The following is a 17800-nucleotide window of genomic DNA, read 5'->3' on the forward strand; positions in this document are numbered from 1 at the left end:
ATTTGTCCCCATTTACATTGTAGATAATACTGTAAGGGCCCATAGGGGCCATTTTGAATTTTACAATACAGCATTTATCTCATGCATGAAAAATGAAATGATATGTTTCGCCACAAATCATGTGTTTAGACAATATTTCACTCGTATAGATTACAATTACATTAATTTTATTGTTTTTACTCTTGTGAAAATTAGTTTCTCCATTCGCTTTGTTCATAATACAGATAGGGCCTATGGCAGCCATTTTGAATGTCAACATGCAGCATAATTACCGAAATTGCAAGGGAAATGATATGTTTCGTTAGAAATCCTTGTTGTCAGACAGTGTTACACCAATATTTCGCAGTTATTGGCATTTTAAAGTCAAACAAATTCAAAGGTTGTGAAAATTATTTGTCCCCTTTTATATATTGTACACAGTATAAGGGGTCTATGACAGCCATTTTGAATATCATAATACAGCATTTATCACATTAGATAGTATACAAATGACATAGTTTTGTTAATAGTCATGTTTTCAGACAGTATATAGTCCACTCGCAGGTCACAATAACATGCAATTATAGTGCTCTTGTTTGAAAAAATATTTTCCCCATTCATATTCTACATAATAAAGTATACAGGGGTTATGGCGGCCATTTTGAATATCAATAAAATAAATATTTTGTCAAATATCGCGTTTCCAATTGGTATTTCACTTCTGCACAACAACTACATGCATTTTATAGCTAATGTGTTGGCAATTTTATGATTTTCATGGGTAATTTGCATATTTTGGCGGCCATATTGGATTTTGCCAATTTGCGGAAAATGCTCAAGGTTACAAGAGTGGCATCATTCAGATTCGGAATCAGCACCTTCGAATTGACAAGAAACCATCAAAAAACATTGTATATCTAAAAAAACAAGGTTCGACCCCTTGTCTATGGGGCTTATCCTGGACTAACACTCCTCTCCCTGTAGTTCATTATGCAGTTATCACATTCATTCCTCACCCCCCCCCCCCCTTCATCTCTCTCTCTATCTCTCATTCATCCGCTTTCATTCTATACTGTTTCTCATTCCTGAGTTTTTTGCGTAATTTTCGTATATTTTGGTTATTTAATATTTTCTTTTAATGATGTCTCCTGTTGGTAATCATGGTTTATATTTTGATTTGTGTATATAAATTTATTTATCGCTTGTCATATTTTGAGGCGCCCACAATATACAAGCTTTGCTTTTTAGTGGGATCCTCCATTTTCACAAATTATAAATCACAAATCCTTTACACATGATTAATTTGTATGTAACTTTCTTATAACATGTCTTTTTCAAGTTGATTTTATGACCTTGGTATATTTTTTTATGATGTTGACTTGTTATGATTGTATTTATTTTATTTATATTTTGTTGAAAATTAAATAAATGAAATGAAATGTGGATGTGGAGACCAGAGCACTGTGTATACGAGAGGATATGGAAACCAGATTGGAGGGGTGTGGCGAGAAGGTGACACGACATGTAGCGCTTCACAAGTTGGTATTTTCGTGAATATTAATTTTTAATTACTGAATGTCTTGGTCATGTTTGTGTGGGACAAAATTAGACGACAGTAAACATTTTGCGTGACTACAGTACAGGTTTTCGACAAAAAAGGTGGGCTACCGTTGAATTTCACCTGGAGCAAATATCTCCACTTCGGAGCATATTTCGCCAGAGCGATTTTGACGCTAAGAATGGGGTATATCTAAGTGTTTTGTACTGTTATAATAATTACATGAAAACGCGTACTTTTATTTTCATTCTAATCAACAGGCACGTAATAATACTTACACAAATGCTCCCCCACCATGAATAAGAATATCTCTCCCTCCTTTGTGCATGCTTACCCCTTTTTTTCTATTTCTTTCTATATGCATGTATCAGAATTCAGGAGCCGCGGAACCGTGGGGCTTCAGCCCCCCACTTTTTTCCAAAACCGTGTGCAAAAACGTAAAAATTACCATATGATTGCGATTTTTAGCATGGTCAGCCCCCCACTTTGAAAACCGTTCCGCGGCCCCTGTGTATGCCATGTAATATATCATGCAAGCATCATCGGAGCAGTTTACGGCCGAGCCATTTTCAGCGAGCAGATGTCGGCGAAGCAAATATTGTCGGAGCAATTTTCGGCGGAGCAGATGTCGGCGGAGCAATTGTCGCGGAGCAAATGTCGTACAATCGGAGCAGATGTCGGCGGAGCAAATATCGGCGGAGCAATTGTCGCGGAGCAATTGTCGTATAATCGGAGCAGATGTCGGCGGAGCAACTATCGGCGGAGCAATTGTCGGCGGAGCAATTTTCGGCGGAGCAGATGTCGACGGAGCAAATATCGGCAGAGCAAATATCGGCGGAGCAAATATCGGCGGAGCAAGTGTCGACGGAGCAAATATCGGCGGAGCAAGTGTCGACGGAGCAACTGTCGGCGGAGCAACTGTCCGGAGCAATTGTCGGCGGAGCAACTGTCCGGAGCAATTGTCGGCGGAGCAGTTGTCGTATTTTGCGTAGCAATTGTCGGTGGAGCAAATGTCGGCGGAGCAATTGTCATGGAACCGATCTGGAGATCATATCATTAGAAATTTTATTGGATGATGAGATTTTAAATGTAGTTAATTTCTACAACCCGTGCAGCAAACTTAGCACAGATTCGCTGAATGAACTTTTCAAAAATGTGAGGGGGAAAAACTTTGTAATATTGGGAGACTTTAATGCCCATAATACATTATGGGGCAGTAAAAAAACAGATGCTAATGGCAAAGTAGTGGAAGAATTTGCAAACGAGAGAAATCTTGTTATCTTAAATGATGGAAGTGCCACTAGAGTAGACTACCACACGGGTAATTTTTCTTGTTTGGATCTAACATTAGCCCCTCCTTGTACACAGCGAACAAAACAACGTGGCAGGTCCTGAACAACAGTTTTGGAAGTGACCATTATCCATTGTTAAGCCAGTTGAACATACTGAAAGGGAATGGTACGCAAACAAAGATCGACCACTCCCAGCATGCCCAGTCTGTCAGTTCAACGTTATCCACAAAAAATGTAAATTGGGATGAATTTAGGCGGCAAACTGATGAGCAGTGGAATACGTACTTACAGAAAGGAGGCAAGGTCATAGAGTTCGATTCTTTCATGGAATCAATTAAGATTACCCTGGAAAATTTGAAAGGACATCGAGCTACCAAGAATATTAAGAAAAACCCAGTACCATGGTGGAATAAAGAATGTTCCTCTAGAATAAAGGAGAGAAATAGAGTAAGGAGCAAATTGAAAAGTTATGTAATACCCCCTCCAGATTTTTTGGAGGATTTTAAGAAGAAAAGATCTATTGCCCAGAAAACTTTAAGGCAAGCCAAAAGAGTTTACTGGGAAAAGTACTGTCAAGACATTGATCGTTTTACCCCTTTATCCGAGATCTGGAAAATGATTAAAAGGATCAATAATTATGGTATTTCGCCCAGGAAAAACATTGTTCTCATGAGAGAGAATAGTTCCGTTGTTACTGGCAATGACGTTGCGGATACTTTCGCCAACCACTTTAAAAACATAAACGATAGTTTTAAGGGCAAAGTTCTTACCCCTGAACAAATAGATATTGTTAAAAAATATGAGGACATCATATCATCATTTGGTGATGCTAAGGGTAGTAGTGTCCTTAATGAACCCTTTACCATGTACGAATTGAGAATATCATTAAAAAAATGTAAAGAGTCTTCTCCAGGTAAAGATGGCGTTGGGTATGAAGTATATAAAAATCTCTCACACAAAGGGAGAGTGATAATGTTAACTATAATTAATAGCATATGGGAAACAGGAATTGTTCCCCTCCAATGTAAGCATGGCGTCATAGTCCCAATATTGAAACCACACAAGGAAGCTACAGACGTTTCTTCCTACAGGCCTATCGCTCTTAATGACTGTTTCATCAAAATAGTTGAGAAAATCATCAAAGAAAGAATGGTATGGTTTACGGAAAAACATAGTTTGTTACCATCTTGCCACAGTGCTTTTAGAAAGGCAAGAAGCACAAAAGACAATATAACCCAACTTGAAAATGACATTCAAAAAAGTATTGAGAATAAAGAACATACCCTGGCCGTTTTCTTTGACATGGAGAAGGCTTATGATAGACTATGGAAGGAAGGCTTGATTTATAAACTTAATAAACTTGGTTTCCAAGGCAACATGGTCAAGTTCTTATGGAACTATTTAAGCGGGCGCTCTTTCCAGGTCAGGGCAAATAAGTACCTCTCAGTTATACAGGACATAGAGGAAGGGCTACCGCAGGGTAGTTCCCTAAGTCCCGTCCTTTTCAATTTAATGTTGTCGGACATACCAATGGACGAATCTGTCAATATTTCTATATACGCAGACGACTGTGTGGAAAGAACATTGATTTTCTAAAAAGTACAAACCTATGTGAATATCCTAAATGAGTGGTTCAACAGATGGGGTTTTACCCTTTCTAAAGAAAAATCTGTTACTTTGCTTTTTAGTAACACTAACAAATGTGTACAGATTGAATTAGATGAGGTCCCCTTACCACAAAGGACGAACATCTATTTTTAGGAGTAGTACTGGATAGAAAATTAACATGGAGACCACATACAAATATGATTGTAACAAGAGCAAAAAAGAAAATAAATATAATGAAAAGACTAGTGGGAACTAAGTGGGGAAGTAGTTATAAAAGCCTTTTGACTTTTTATTAAGTGGTCATCAGGCATTTGTTGGATTATGCAGCAGAAGCATATGATTCAGCTCATGATCATGTGAAGAACTTCTTGTTGACTATTCAATACCAGGCTTTAAAATTGTGCACAGGGGCGTTGCCGGGTACCTCCCTGGAATCCTTACAGGTAGATACTGGTGAATTACCACTCGATCTGAGAAGATACATGCTTAGCAAGGTTTACAAAGCAAAAATAAGACAAAACGCCAAACACCCACTTCAATCTTCATTGAAGAACTGTTGGCAATTTGAATACGAAAAAAATAAGAAAGCACGAAAACCTTTTGGTTTGAGAGTTTTGGAAGATGAGATATACTACACAACTGAATCTTTTCAGTCTTATACACCCATGCCTCCTTGGCATCTCTCTCCACCAGAAGTGTCATTGAAGCTGCATGAGCTTGTATCCAAAAGTGATAACGTTTTTTATCAATATAACACAACTGTGGAGTATATTAATACAAAGTGGAAAGAGAATCTCCATATTTACACTGATGGTTCTAGAGACCCGGCGCACGGCAATGCCTTTGCTTGTTTTTACGTGCCTGCTATGCGGGTAATCGAATGTAAAAGAATGCAAAATTTTACATCATCGTATAGATCGGAATTGGTCGCCATTGTTCTGGCACTGCAGTGGTTGGAAAATTTGAATGTTTATAATAAAGTGGTAATTTTTACCGATTCTCTGAGTGCTATCGAAGCAGTGAAGGAAAACAACGATGATAATTTCGTTAGAGAAATCATAAATACCGCTACTTGTCTAAAATATAAAGGTATATTGATTTGCTTAGAGTGGATTCCATCTCACTGTGGGGTTAATGGAAACGAAACGGCTGACTTCTATGCAAAGGCAGCCTTAAAACAAGAAATAGAGATAAATAATGGTTTGAATATTCAAGAAACAAAAAAGATTGTAAGAGTCCTTGCAAGAAATGAATGGCAGAAGAGATGGGACAAGTCAACTTCAGAATTAAGAAAATACCAGAAAGTTGTATCAGAAAAAAACACCCTTTGATTATCTCTGCACAGACAAAAGTGGTGAAAAAATGATCCACAGATTACGTTTGGGAGGTTTGGGTTTGAATGACTTCCTTTTTAAGACGGGAAGACACACAACTGGAAAGTGTGATTTCTGCAATGAAAGAGAAACGATATACCACTTCTTATATGTTTGCCCTAGATTTATAATTCAACGAGCCCTATTACTTGCTGAATTATGCGGAACGTAAAGTGGAGAATCTCGCAGTAAAGACCCAAAAGTGCACTTATCAGATATTTCAAAAGGACTCATAGATTTCAATTTGGTTGCCAGGATGGCAACCATTACAACAGGGTGTAGTCAAGACTTCGTGACCATAATACTTTTCTGAGCAAGGTGTATATATAATTATTCATCTTGGGGGGTACGTAATTGTTTATGATGTAATCGATGATGTTTTCACCTAAATAGTCTATGTGTGCACCTTTCTTGTCACTTTCACTTTATCATATGGCCCTTGAATGTCAGTATTTACTCTACTGTAAATGTTTTTTTTGTTAAAAAAAAAAAAAAATGTTGAAATGTTGATATTGATCTGATCGATTTGACATAAATTTTCACCTGCGGAACTTTAAAGGAAAATGAAACCCTTGAAACCAGCTGAATCCATATCAAAGAGAAAAATCAAAGAAACATATTGTTGAAAGTTTGAGGAAGATTGAATGAATAATAAGAAAGTTATGAGCATTTGAATATTGAGATCACTAATGCCATGTAGATCCTCCAAATTGGCAATACGACCAAGATCTGTGATGTCACACACGTACAACTCCCTCATTACTTTAGTACTTATTTCACTTATATTCTCACTTTTATAGAGTCTATCACAAGGTGAGGTGTTCTCTTTATGAGAGGAAAAGTACAGAGGTTTCACAACATTATATCATTGATGAATCGTTTGTCATATGATTAGAATGAGCAAAAAGATATGTTTTGGGGTATATTTTCAGTGTCCAAAAGGGGAGAGTTGTTCATCTGTGACATCATAGATCTTGGTCGCATTGCCAATGGGAGGATCTCCATAGCATTAGTGATCTCGACATTCAAATGCTCATAACTCTTCTATTGCTAGTCCTATTTTACTCAAACTTTTGTTGATCTTATTCTTTGATTTTTCTGCTTTCACAAAAGCTAACTTGCTCCAAGAGTTTCATTCTCCTTTAAATGGAGTTCTACGAGGTATCGGATAGAGCGCCACCTGCTCACGTTTGAGAGACATAGGGTACCACAGGCCTAACTCATTCCCCATAGACTCGTGTGTTAAATTGGCACTTTAAAAAATTCATAAAAAATAAGGATGAAATTCGGGGGTCGAATGTTTACTACCAGTGGATAGGATATTTATCTGGCAATCCATATCTGACCAGAAAAGGGTCCCTCGACCGGCTCATTTTAAAAATAAATTGGCGTGTTTGAAGACACCGTCGGGGGGAGCAGATTCATCACCTCAAACAGCAAAATAGCCCTAATCCTTCCGCCAGTCAGAATATAGTCCAAAATTTGTGATATTTCTTCCCAATTTGGGAAAAGGAAGTTCAGTAATTACCAAAAATAGAATCAGTGTTAGATGGACAATCATATGCATACACTTTGTCAATCAGCCATATCAAAATAAAAAAAATAGCAATGGGTTGGCTCGAATGAATATCTCTTGCTTTCCCAATGTTAATAGGCCCGTGCGGCCTGTAATGTCTCATGTGTACTTTTTTTTCATTATTTCAGCCTCCTTGCTATTCCTTTACACCTCCATACTCACATTATAACAAAAAATTGCACCAATAATTCAAATGTATTTGGTAATGACTCATTTAATGGAACCCATAAATGTACATGTTTATATGTATTTTACACAATCCTTACTGTATCCCCATAAATGAATGCAATGTACAAGCAGATACACTTAGCAACATGGAGGTATAAAGATGCACAATTTCTGATCATAACCGGGTGCTAGATGACCCAAGGCAATGTCCTTCATCATACTTAAATAATTTTCAGATGAATAATAAGAAAACAATAAAGCAATGTGTACTGTATGCATACTTTAAACATTTGTCTTTTCTTTTGCAGTTAATGAGCATTATATCAATATGGAGAGTTAATGAGCATTACATTAATATGGAGAGAGAATGAGGAAGATATATGAGATAAAGAGAGAGAGAGTATTAAATATTAATAACATATTGAGGAGAAAGAGGGGATGGGGTGAGAGAGGGGGGGGGGTGGGATGAAACTGGATGGATGGATGGAAGGAATAGATAGAGATACATTGCATGGTGGCTGTGCAGGTCTATTGCAGAAATTTGAACATCATAAATTTGGATTTCTAATGTGATAATCAGGTTTAATTTGTGGTAGAACAGAACAAAGCAAGTATAGTATGAACTCACTGATGCATACAAGAGTGCAAATAAACTATACCCTTCAACCAATCACAAGAAGAGCTCAATTAAGTGAGTGTGAGAGAGAAAGAGATGGGGGTATGATGCATCTCATATAAACACACTACTCAGTGGTTCTTGTCACCCAACAGTAAAGCAAATTCAGTCAAGATGGGTAGGAAGAAAGATTCATATAATAAAAGGAAAAGGACACATTTTAAAGTTAACAACCAACCCTGGAATAAAGGCCAGTCATGTGAAAGGCAACTGCTGAAGTCTACCAGTTATGTGCGACTGACAAACAATGATATGAAAAGAACAACTTCAGTCCTTGGTGATCAACTGACAGGCAACATTGAGACACAAGTTAAGACAGTAATGCTTCTTCGCCCCAAAGTGGAAGAAAGTTTACCTGTTCAAGAGTTCACAGAGCCAACATCTTTATCTGGGAATGTCACTGGTAATCGCTTTGTGGACATGGAGAAATTGGCAGAGTGTTTCAATAAAGTGATCAGTCAACATCAAGCCAGTAGTCATTCTTGTCTTGCTCCCAATCTGTTGATAAGTGAGAAAGGTGAAAATATTAGAGGACTAGCAGTAAGTGAGCAGTTCCAGTGTACCAATTGCAATTTCAAGAGCACCAGCCAAAAACTATACAAGGAGATTGAAAGCAACAGGCCAGGGAGGAAGGTGGCTGTACCAAACATGGCGCTCCAAGTTGGGCTTTATCAAACAAACATTGCTGGTGCAGCTGTAACAAGGATGCTTACCTCTATGAATACCCCTGCCCCTACAATGAGCTCCCTTCAGAGAAGTGCTAACACGTGTGGACAAATCATGATGGCAGAAAACAAAAGTGACATGGACAGAAAAAAGAAAAAAGTGAAGGATATACTTGAATGCAGGGGAATGGCAAGGGATACTCCCATAAACATTGAAATTGATCGCCAATACAATACCCCATTAAGCCATGCCCGACGGAGGACCCCTTTTGCCCCAGCAAGTCAGTCTAGGGACACAGTAGCTGAAAATGTTACCCATGAAAAGTACATCATAGCATATAATGGAACAAATAAGCTGTGTCGGCACGGGCAAAGGCTTATCAGGGAGGGAAAGAAGCCTGTATGCCCCAATCATGGAAAGTGCACTGCAACTATACCACTCTCTGCAAACATTGGAGATGAGGAGGTTGGAGGAGAGCGGTGTGCTGAGATGCTACTTGAGGGATCAGAAAGCATAACGTTGGGGGCAGTAACTACAGATAGCGATGGTCACTTCGCAAGAGGGGTAAGGAAAGTAATGAAAGAAAGAGCAAATATAGACCCAGAGTCACTTCTGTGTAGCACTCACCTGAACCGAGGCTTGGCACGAAGGCTTGGTAAAATTCAACTCAGCAAGCAGGCTTTTCCAGCAAAGTATGTCACAGGGCGGCACAAACTGCAGAGGAATTTTGCTGATGACATTGCATACCGCATTCAGGCTGAAATGGAAGCAGCAAAAATGAAAAGAGGTGACATATCAAAAGTGGATTTTGGCAAGTGTGTGCCAGCTATCCTTCTCTGCTTCACTGGAAATCATGAATTGTGTCATATAAATAGTAATGTGTGCAGAGGTAACTTTGAATTTTTCTACTCCAGTCTCAGAGTTAGACAAACAACATGTTTCACAATACTTGATCGACAACGAATAGAGACTGTTATTATGCATCGTCTGAAACCATCTACTGTAACAAAATCAAGGCTTCTCAGCACAACCCAGAAATGTGAGTCAATGAATAGTGCATTTAACACCACCCAGCCAAAGCAGACTAAAACCTTTACCAGGAACTATGAAGGTAGAGATCATTCTGCTATCAGTTTGACCAATAACGGAGCAGGGGCATCCATCCTCTCCAAGACTGCAGCAGCAAAGGTTCGATTGTCTCGGAGTCCCAGAGTCGTGAAGAGACTGAAAGAGATGCAGAAAAGACGGGATTATTGGAGGGCCAGATCAAAGATGATTAAAGTCAAGCATGCAAGAGCTCTTCATCGCCTGTATAAGTTTAGACTATACGAAAGGAAGCGAATGGACATAAACTCGAAAGAATGCTATATGAAAGGACAGTTGGAACAAGACCATAATCATATCTATGTAGATCATAACTATGATAGAACCCTGTTGAACACTGTAAGTGAGAGTGATACTGACAGTGATTAGACTCTCCCTTTTTTACAGGCAATAATTCTGCTAAGAATATAGACATGGTCTACATTCTTATGGGCAGGCTAAATTTAGACCATGGAGACTAACTCTAACTCTTATTTGGCATCAACTTATTATCTAGCCCACAGTCAATTAGGTCTAGATTTAGATCAGGCCTATAAACACATGAAGAATTGAAGTTGTACTAATTGTAAAAAATAAATCAAAGTTATTCCTAAAAGTTGTAGCCTACCATAATAAGCCTACCTCATTGGGCTGGGGGGACCTAGTCAAATAAGGGAGGAGCAATACTAACTTTTATGGATCAAACTTTAATTAAAGATACATAATGGTCTGGTTCCGTGCCCAAGACATCTTTGCAAAGAATTGCAATTCCGTCGAGATATGTTTTCCTCATGGCTTTCAAGTACCAAATGTGCTGGTCTAACGCAGGCAGGCTCACAACACAAATGGGACACTTCAAGCTCAGATGGCAAGGACCAAGACCTGGCAATACTGGTCATATAGGCCACCCTGTGTGCTGCTCGCACAGTCTTGCCTTTCCCTGGTATTGTCACATCCATACACTTATATTTGGAGCCTGTCTTGCTCCTCCCATGGAAAATCCAACACTGAGATATTGGGTCCCCCTCTGCCCCACTATGCTTCCCTCTAATCTTCTCTGCGTAATGACGACACCATTCTTCCTTTTCCAGATTCTTTAATTCTCTCCTCCCCATTCCTCTGCCAACTGCAGCAACAGCCATAATCACTCAATTTACCGTATCTAACTCAGTATACAGTGGTAGCGATCAAACTAACGTTAATTAGTGTAGCACAGCACAGCTGCATACCTGTACCGGTAATCGTCGGTAGATGTGGATGAAGCTATGTACACACAAGTTAGGCTAAGGCCCTAAGTTAGGCTATATACATAGAAGCTTAGTTACTTACCTGCTTACCGCCTGCTTAGCCCAATTCTCCCACTTTACTGCATCTCCTGATGATTGAAATGTGGATATTAGTGAAAAATAAGTATTTTTGACAAGTTTTAGTACGTATTTCATCGACTTACTGAAAACTGAGATTTTCCCCTATTTTGGCTATAGGTACCACAGGCCTAACTCATTCCCCATAGACTCGTGTGTTAAATTGGCACTTTAAAAAATTCATAAAAAATAAGGATGAAATTCGGGGGTCGAATGTTTACTACCAGTGGATAGGATATTTATCTGGCAATCCATATCTGACCAGAAAAGGGTCCCTCGACCGGCTCATTTTAAAAATAAATTGGCGTGTTTGAAGACACCGTCGGGGGGAGCAGATTCATCACCTCAAACAGCAAAATAGCCCTAATCCTTCCGCCAGTCAGAATATAGTCCAAAATTGGTGATATTTCTTCCCAATTTGGGAAAAGGAAGTTCAGTAATTACCAAAAATAGAATCAGTGTTAGATGGACAATCATATGCATACACTTTGTCAATCAGCCATATCAAAATAAAAAAAATAGCAATGGGTTGGCTCGAATGAATATCTCTTGCTTTCCCAATGTTAATAGGCCCGTGCGGCCTGTATCTTATTCTTTGATTTTTCTGCTTTCACAAAAGCTAACTTGCTCCAAGAGTTTCATTCTCCTTTAAATGGAGTTCTACGAGGTATCGGATAGAGCGCCACCTGCTCACGTTTGAGAGACATAGGGAGTACAATTTCTTTGTACGCCTGAGACGCCCTCGAAATATACCTCGAGCGGGCTTGTCAGGATAACGTACTAATACAGGGCAGGAGAGGTGGTCTTGCGCGATTTCCTAAGAACTTTTCTTTCATATCTTTCCTTTACTTTTTTTAACTGATATAGATTGAACAAAGAAATTATTCTTTTTGAAAAAAAGGGAAAGCAAATTTACAAGGCAACAATAGTCAAAACTGACTAGTTTGCCTATTTAAAATAACAACAACAACAACATACGTATTTCTAGTTTAGTGTATATAACCTGTGCGCAGCAGCGTCTGGGCGCTGTGGCGTGCGCCTGTAATCCAAGCTATGTGGGGAAGTTACAAATTGATGCAGAGGTTCGAGCCCTGGTCACGTCTTTCGGATGGTGACGTTAAAGGTCGGTCCCAGACGTAAATAATCATATCGGATTGATACACGTCTGACAAAACTCAAATACACACACGTCTCTGCTTATTGCCTGACGAAGTCTAGCAGCTTGCAACTTCAACTTCATCCCAGGAAAAATGAGATAAGTCATTTTTCAGAGAATTTATAGAAGCTGTATCTGTCTTATGTATTCAATTCAATTCAATTCAATCATGGTTTATTTCGTATAAAAACAATACATGTTACAAAGCCAGAAGGCTGAAATTAACATGTTTACAATAAAACGTTCACAAAGCATGGATAAAAGCAAACAATTACAATTTAAAATGTACATAGATAATAAATAAATTTTAAAGAGCAAGTGTACATAAAAAATCATTAAAAATAATAAAATAGAACGAAAAAAAAAAGAAATACAATATTAAAAAGTGATGAATATTAGGCAATTAAAAATTCAAATATCAATTGGATTGAAATGGAGACTAAAACAATGGCAAAAATTTGAGTTGATTTCAAGGGTATGAAAGTAACAATTTATTTAGAATTTAGTAAATCAATGAAATATGGTATTGCACTTTTTCTAAAGCGAGCTGTTTTGCATTTTAACTGAGCAAAGTTTGGAACACGCCTTAATGAGATTGAGACATTTTTCCTTTTTGGTAGCCAGTTATTACAGTAAGGGTTTTTTAAAAGATATTTAGCAAACTCCAAACACAGTCTTTTTCGTCTTCTTTCAAGACTTTCTAATCCACATTTTGTTAATGCATTTTCATAATCTATAAAATCTGAGCCAAGAATTATTTTGCAAACTCTTTTTTGTATTTTTTCTAAGTCCTTAACCTGTTTAGCAGTTAGTGCTCCATTGAAAACCGGTACACAATACTCCAAAATTGGACGAATATATCCAATGTAAATTTGAACAAGGTCTGACATAGGGAGTTTATATTGTTTGACAAGTCTGAACATATACAATTTTCTGTTACACCTTTTTATAATATCTGAAATTTGTTTATCCCATTTTAAGTTTGACTGAATATAAACACCAAGTATTTTAACAGTTTCTGAATATTGCAGAGAAGTGTCACCAATATGCAATAGATTAGGTAATGGTGGATTTTTAGAGAAAGTATACTCTGATTACATTGCATTTATTCGGATTTAGTTTCATATGATTATTAGATGACCAGGTAACAAGTGCATTTAGATGACATTGTAATACAGAAGGAGTTTCTACTGAACGATTCTCAACTATAGTAAGATCATCAACATATTTAAAGTGCGGTAAAGAATCATTAAACATGATCAAAAATAATATCGGGCCTAATTTCGTTCCTTGCGGCACTCCAGCATGATTTGTAATATACGGAGACAACACGCCCTGATATTTAACAGATTGTGAACGCTTTTCTAAAAAACTAACAATCCACTGAATTATGCAAGGTCTTACGTTAAATTCAATTAATTTTCGAATCAGAATATTATGGTCAAGTCTATCGAAGGCTTTGGAAAAGTCTGTGCAAACTATGGTGGATATTGATTTAGATTTTTCACAGTTGTCCAATACATAATGCAATAATTTTATCAAATAATGGGTAGTTGACAGACCTTGTCTGTTTCCGTATTGATGAATGTCAATATATTTAGAAATATCTTCCAATAACCATTTTGTAATAAATGATTCTGCAATTTTAGCGAATTGACATGTAAGAGAAATAGGTCGGAGTTCTTTAATATTCGGTGGTTGTGACTTGGGAATGGGAACAACCTGACTTTTCTTCCACTGCCAAGGTACTAACCCTTGTTGAAATGATGTATTAAGGATATTGGCAAGAGGATGGCTTAGTTCACATGCAAATTCACGAATTACACGAGGGGGTAAGTCATCTGTTACACCTGCTTTACTGCATTTTATTTTCTTTAGCATAGAATACACCTGATAAGGTTGTACTTCTGGGCAAACACAAGGAGAAGGTAAGAAAGCTGGTAAGCAACTTCTATCCAAAGGCGCCAAATCTGATGCTATATTAATGAAATGCTTATTAATGGTATCAGCAGTCTTCTCTTGACGATCTTTATCATTAGGTTCAACACCAGGTACAGCAATAACGTTAGATGTGTTATTCTTTTTTGTAATAATCTTGATTTGTTTATACCAGTCTGCTGGATTTGTTGATTTAAGATGAGATACACGTGTGTTGTAATAATGTTTCTTTGCACTTTTTATCATTCTATTTACTTTATTTCTGAGACTACGCCACAGAGGTTTGTTATTCTTCTCGAAAGCTTTTTCTCTTTCAATTATGATTGCTTTTATCTGTGGTGTCATCCAAGGTTTGTCATTATCCTTTATCTTAATTTTCTTAGTTGGTAATAATTCATCCAGCTTTGATAGAGTAGTTAGAATAAGACGAGAATATTTTTCAGAAGGATCTTGTAGCTGTAACACATCATCCCAAGAATATTGAGTGATCCATTGACCATATAAACGCAAACCACTGTCTGGTAGAGGGCGGGCAAGTTTTATTTTTATTTTCTTTCTTGAGCGTGCCAAACTATCAATTGGTCTTAGCAGTACACAGTTATGGTCACTTTTTCCAAGAGGTGATGTGACACTAACAGGTATATTATAAGTAAAACTTATCACAATTCATTACAATTTTGTCAAGTATATTATTATCTCTTGTTGGAATATTTACAACCTGATGAAAGTTATCATTATTCAAAATTGGTTCAATATCAAGGTCATTCATGTCACCCATCACAATAATGCCAGCATCAGGATGTTTTGTAAGAACATCATCAATCGTAGAAATAATATGATCAATATATTCCTGCCCATATGGACTACGTGGTGGAAAGTACAATACACATACGACAATACGTGATATTTCACGAGGTAATAATCGTGGTCGTTCACAGACCCACAAAGCCTCTACATTATCAGGTACCAAAATAGGAATAATACTAGGATTAAAAATATCTTTAACGTATAAAGCCACTCCTCCTCCTTTTCTTCCACTCCTTGGCTTTGAAAATAAAGTATAACCATGTAAACTCAAACAATCCATAGAAGTTGATTCATCAATCCATGTTTCCGTCAAAGCAAGAATATCAACTTTGTTTATATCAGCAGCAATGTCAATTTCATCAAGTTTATTATTGATCGATCGTACATTTGACAGAAAAAAGCGTGGTAAGTCAAAATGATGATTTTTGTCAATCAGTACTGTTATCTGTTTAAGATTGTTTATGTCTCCATTTCTCGTCTTAAAATGTCGGGTATACTTTCTTTGTTGAGTAATGTGGGAGGTAAAATTTTTAGTTTTTTTGTTCGCAGTACAAATTACTTATTTGGAATAAGGGGAGATGATCAGTAATGTCGCTGTAGAATATCCCTGTCTGAATTTGAGAAGTATGTACATTAGTAATTATGTTGTCGATTAAAGTTGAAGATTGGGTGGTAATCCGGGTGGGCTTATTTATTAAAGGACGAAATTAATTATTATATAAAATATTAACAAAATCAGGTATGTATTTATTGGAATCAATGTTCAGAAAATTTATATTAAAGTCACCCATAATGTAAATGCACTTATTTTCATGCGACAATATGTAATAACATTGATCAATATTTTCATTAAAGCTTTTGATATCTACATGAGGATCTCTATATATGACACCAACCACAATATTCTTTCTATGTTGCAATACTATTTCTATAAAAAAGGGATTCACAAAAATAATTTGATAAACATATCTGATCTTATTTTGACATTAAATGAGTTATGGATGAGCAAGGCAACACCACCTCTTCGATCATGTCTGTCACTGTGATAAAAACTGTATCCGTCTAAATTAAACAAGAATGGTGTGTTATCATGAATCCACGTTTCACTAAAACCCTCTATCGGGGTGGAACGTTACTGTTGAAAAAGAGATGAACCCCTCGTCAGCCGCCACACCCGCCCCAGCCACCACAGGGTTCGGAAGGAAAAGGGAAAGAACGAAACTATAGTAATAATAAAAGAGCCCTCTATCGGGGTGAAACAGTGTTGAAAAAAGATGTATTCCTCGTCAGCCGCCTCACCCGCCCCAGCCGCCACAGGTGTTTGAAGGAAAGGAAGCGAACGAAAATTTAGCAATAATAAAAGAGCCCTCGATCGGGGCGGAACAGTGTGGTAAAATAGATGTATCCCTCGTCAGCCGCCACAGGGTTTGGACAGGGAGCTGTCCACGGAAGATTAGTCTATTGTTACTGGGGGTGCTGAGCATTAATTGTCACAGCACCCCCAGTAACAATAGATAATCCTCCGTGGCCAAGTCGATGGGTTTGGAAGGAAAAGGGAGAGAACCAAAATGTAGCGTAATAACAGAGCCCTCTATCTGGGTGGAACAGTGTTGAAAAAAGATGAACCCCTCGTCAGCCGCCTCACCCGCCCCAGCTGCCACAGGATTTTGAAGGAAAAGGGGGGAGATGCTCCTGTTCATAATCTATATTTCTGTGTCACTTGCCCATACTTGCTCATTCAATTCAGTTTTCCGTGCCTCCTTGCAATCTAAGTGTTTGCTTATTAGAAAATATTACTCCGTGGCTCCGTGCAACCTACCGCTTTTCATGTTTCGTGCCTGCTTAAACTATAAGGTTGAACCCATTTAATTCAATGCTTTTTATGTTCGAAATTGTAATCACTGACGATTTTTTTTTTCGAAAAAAACACAATGACAATAAAAAGAACAACAAAAAAACAAGTTTAGGCCTACATATAATACAATGAATAATACAAAAGAAAATAAAATCGATAAGGTAACGGACTGTTTCCTCTTTTTCATTTACAATTGTTAGGAATGCTAAAAAACGATTGAAACCAAAAATTTGTGAATTAGAACGTATGAACTTTGAGCAACTTACTTTATGCAACCGCGTAGACGTACACCAACAACTTTGAGCGAGCTGCGTATTACACTTTGAATGCAGCAGAGAGTAGATTCGATTCACACCTAGATACTCTCGTTCAAGCTATTTCTGAAACATGTGACCAAAAATGAAAAGCCCTCCAGCCAGTTCGTAGTTCCTTTTTGCGCATGATCAAAAGATTGTACACATGATCAGAGGAAGGTCATTTGTACTAAAGTGACATGGTGGTTTAAAATCTAATGGGATAAGCACCAACTTTGATGTCTTGATTATTCATATATTCTTTTGAATAGTGGTTTTCATTTACATCCACAAAAAGCAACAATGCGTCCACGAACGACTGGTATTTTACGGTATGCCAAGTACATTGTGCAACAAATACCTTCATAAAGTGTTCATTGGTGTGCTATTCTAGTCACCTGGTCTATT

At 37.6% G+C, this 17800-nt stretch overlaps 1 protein-coding gene across 1 annotated transcript in view; it reads right to left on the reverse strand.

Moving 5' to 3' along the window:
- Positions 1-17584, reverse strand: part of LOC129280288 (uncharacterized) — a 43852-nt gene extending 26268 nt beyond the window's left edge. The window contains exon 1 of the mRNA XM_064112198.1: positions 17366-17584. The gene's annotated coding sequence lies outside the window, so the exon portion shown is untranslated. The remainder of the gene's footprint in view (positions 1-17365) is intronic.
- Between the last annotated feature and the right edge of the window lie 216 nt (positions 17585-17800).

The sequence above is a fragment of the Lytechinus pictus genome, chromosome 17, assembly GCF_037042905.1.
Source record: "Lytechinus pictus isolate F3 Inbred chromosome 17, Lp3.0, whole genome shotgun sequence".
In the NCBI taxonomy this organism is placed as follows: Eukaryota; Metazoa; Echinodermata; class Echinoidea; order Temnopleuroida; family Toxopneustidae; genus Lytechinus; species Lytechinus pictus.